Source organism: Pinus tabuliformis, chromosome J (genome assembly GCF_031772625.1).
Source record: "Pinus tabuliformis cultivar Carrire ecotype Pingquan chromosome J, CPIR1, whole genome shotgun sequence".
Classification (NCBI taxonomy): domain Eukaryota; kingdom Viridiplantae; phylum Streptophyta; class Pinopsida; order Pinales; family Pinaceae; genus Pinus; species Pinus tabuliformis.
In genome coordinates, this window is record NC_142295.1 from 291,554,260 (window position 1) to 291,558,455 (window position 4,196).

Here is a 4,196-nt window from a genome sequence, read left to right on the forward strand (position 1 = left end):
TAACCCAAACAGCATAACAGTGTATTGAAAGTAATCCCAATCAGTTGTGAAGGTGGTATTGCTCCTGTCTTCTGATGCGATTTTGATCTGGTGGTACCCTGAGAACCCATGAGTAAAAGAATACGCTTCTTTCCCACCAACATTTTCCAATACTTCATCTGTGAACAAAGTTGGGAATGGGTTACGCACATAGGCTTCATTCAATTTCCTAAGGTCCACACATATTCTTATCTCACCCTTCTGCTTCTTCTCCTGCACTACCATAGGGCTTACCCAGTCGGATTCTTCCACTAGCTCAATGATTCTACCTCGGACTCTTTGAATTTGAATGATGAACCTTTGTATCAAATTCTACAAGGAATGTTATAGTAGAAGATTTCTTCTCCCCTTTTTTTGAAAACTCAAGTTCTGTGGGTTTCATCGACACCAAAACTCCAGGAGGACCCATCACCTCCGCTTTATAAGTCACATATCCCTCTTCCTGTGCGTTGCGCGCATCCTATGCGCCGCGTGCTCCTTGTTTGTGCCGCGCACACTGTCAACACACTGTCGGCCTCTCCAACACTGAAATTCACTCTTCAACCTCCAAATTCGGCTTTCTCCTTTGGATTTTTGTGAATGTTTGACATGCACATAGGTTATCAAAAATAATGGATTTGCTTTACAATTTAATATAGCACTGCTCTTTAATGGGATAATCGGGATTTTTGAAATCCACTGGTGGTCCTTCATTTGAGAAAATCACAAAACCAATTGTGCCACTTGGATATGTTGGAACTGATGTTCATGTATAGTGAACAGAGCCCTTGAAAGTCTACCTACACGTTGTGACAATATCTTGAATAACATGCATATGTAACAACAAGCTTTCTGCCTGACTTATAACTACGCCTCCAGGCCTCAATGCTGTAGACACTGTTTCATAAAATGGTTTTCCAAATAGTTCCTCTGTAGGACCTACTAGATCAGTAGAGTCTACAATAATTGCATCATAAATTCCGGCTAGACATTCCCTCAAAAAAGGCAGTTCCATCACCGATATGAAGCCTTACACGAGGATCATCATAGCCTATAGCAACATTTGGGAAAAATTGTTTGGATACATTTATAACCATTTCATCAATTTCACATATATCAATTTGTTCCACCGAACTGTGTCAACATATTTCTCGAAGAACTCCTCCATCACCTCCTCCAACAACCAATACCTTTCTGAGAGATGAAATAGAACAAAGTGGAAGATGAGCTATCATCTCATGGTAGGCGCATTCATCTTTCTCTGTCAACTGAATCACCTTATCTAGAACAAGAACTTTCCCATATGTTACTGACTAAAATACCATCACATCTTGATATTCTGACTTGCCTTCAAACAATATATTTTCCACCGCAAATTCCTTCGAGTCTTTCATTTTCTTCTCTGACCTTCTTTAGCTGAAATGATGGTTCTTCTGTTTGTGCTTTTCTAGGTATAGGAGCAGCTATAGCTACTTCCATTGAAGAGTTGTACAACTTCGAAACATTTTGACAAATTACATATTTACTACAAAAACACATGTGATGATTTCTTCTTCAAAACAGGGTTTTGAAGAAGAATCAATCTCGCATTATTGACGATGACATTCCTGAAATAAAAACTTACTGAACCTCCCTCTAGCTTGCAAGCGTTATTTCACACTTCTAGAGACAAAACCTTGGACTCAAGAATTAAAATAACTCTTTTTGACCAAAATGGCATTTGATGACGGCAAATGACGAGAAATGAACCTTGGTGAATTTGGCTCTAACAGAGGACTGACAATACTGAGTCTAACATTGGCTCCAATTGGGATGGCAGTTGCCACTCCGTGGAGGTGCCAAGAACTATAGATCTTTGGGAGAGCAGAGAGTGCCTTCATCCATTGGGCTATGGAGTCCATTATTCCGAAAAACCAACATGACTCAATTTATTGACTGAAACTTGGCTGAAACTGACTCAATGCAAACTGAAATGACTGAAAAACTTGACTCTAACAAACTAACTCAAAATGGCAAAGACCTGGACTTAAAACTTAAAGCTGGGTGGTAGTACATGGCCACCTGTGTTTCTTACAAGACAATATATCCTCAAACTATATCAAAATGCCAATGCAACCAATCAAGAAGATGGCTTCTTCACTGATTCTTCCTATCAGATCTGCTAGTCAACAATAGAAACTGATCACTGGGCATCCAAATACATAGTTGACCATGATCTCCTTGATCACTGAACACTGCAATAAACACTTTCATAGCTGATTGCAACAGATTGGCCATTGGATCCTGAAAAACATGAAGATTTACCTCTTGCTGAAAGAACAAGGTGTCCTTTTCAGCTGCTTTTGATCTTTCTTCAAAATGTACTTCAGTGAAAATCTGCTCCTGGTCCCCAAAAAATTCTGAACAAATAGATGAGCAGATCTCTTCTTGGAAAAACATTTCAACACATGAAACATATGAAGAGGAATCTAAATGGAAATCCTGAATGTTTTGATCTTCTGTGGTGTGAATGTATTGCATGAAGGTCTGATCTTGTTTTTCATACACTGACTGGATTACCTCCTCATGAAGGCTGTATTCTAATGAACTGAGAACATTTGGATCCATAACTGTGTCTTCTGCATCCCAGATGATTTCAACAACATAGTTCTCTTTCATAGGATTCCGTACTAGGCATTCTTGATCATCACAATCTGAATCTGGAATTGAAATAGCTGTCGTGACATTATCACATTCTGAAATTAGAACTGAACTTACTTGCATGCGGTCTTCTTCTATTGACAGATCTGAACCGACATTTTTTCTTTCATCACCTTCAGCCATATGGAACTCTTCAACCTACTGATAAGTATCCTCTAAGATTTCTATCTGCCGCTGAAATGGATTTTCATACAGGGCTTCCATGATCTCTTCATCCATGAAATTATCATCTTCATAATATTTCTCAAGGCTTTCAATAAAACTATGAACATGGCTACAATAGTTCTGAACTAAAGTCAAGGATGGATATGATTCTTTGTACCTTTCAAAGAATACTGCATGAAAATCCTTTAAACAATAAATAGAAGTAGGTGGCAAACTTTCATACCAAGATCGGGCTTCGTCTTCCAGGGTAGCCATAAAAATTTTCATCAAACAGTCCTTAGGAAAATTGATCTTTAACCAATGCACATGAATGTTAAATTTCACCAGATGAAGAGCAGCATCATTACCTTCCACATTTCTGAACACAGGCAAATTCTTTGACCAATCTACCTTGGGCATTTTATTTGGAAAACCTTGGATGTGCTCTCGGCTCATGGGAGCGTATCTTCTTGCAATCCGATCCATCTTAAAAATGTCAAAGCTACTGACCTCTCTGTAGTGGAGTCACCATGAAGCACTGGTTGTTGGATTCTTCAGTGAAAGGAGTCACCAGGTGAATGATTTCAGCTGTCTTCTTATGTCTGGTCGTTGTTCACCATCAACAATCAGCTTTGGACTTGAGATATGTACTGGGGCAAAAAAATCTTCAAGCAAACCATTTTTGAGTCCCTAGTATGGTTGCCACTATGTTAGCGCTTGAATCTGCCTCAGGCTGAAGAAGGCAAAACTTGAGGCAACACCAAACCAAGCTCAGCCTCATAGCTAGCCCTACGAGGACAGGAGAGGGCTCTCTCCAGTCAATCTCGATAAAATGAGCAATAGGGTGCGAGATGACTTAAAATGGGAACTGATTTTAGGCTAGTAAATGAATTTGAATGAGGGATATTTGATTTAATGACTAAGTTGCTGGGCTGTATGGGACGAGGACAGCATGAACAGAGATTTAACCAAAGGCACAGGATATTTCATAAGGCGAGATAAGCATGAGATTTTAGCAATCGAATTGAAATTAAATGGGGTGAAAAGACTGTTTAAGAAAGCTGAAAAGGGCATTAATGTATGAATCCTTTCCAAGCATAAGAAAACACATAAAGACTGAACACTTCCTCAAGGCAGAGCAATGACTGAATTCTACCTTTCTCACTTGAAAGTATTCAGCTGGAAACAATCATGAATGGACTGCAAAACAACACATGATACATATGAAACAGAGAGAAAAACACATTGCCAAAACTCATACCACAAGGATCTTATAAATCAGAGCTGCACCATTTAATTATTTCTCTGTCAAAACTGTACAGTGATAGTGCTGG

General features: G+C 39.1%; 1 pseudogene; it reads right to left on the reverse strand.

The window, feature by feature from the left end:
- Positions 1 to 661: 661 nt before the first annotated feature.
- Positions 662 to 1,412, reverse strand: LOC149226919 (spermidine synthase 1 pseudogene; annotated as a pseudogene).
- Between the last annotated feature and the right edge of the window lie 2,784 nt (positions 1,413 to 4,196).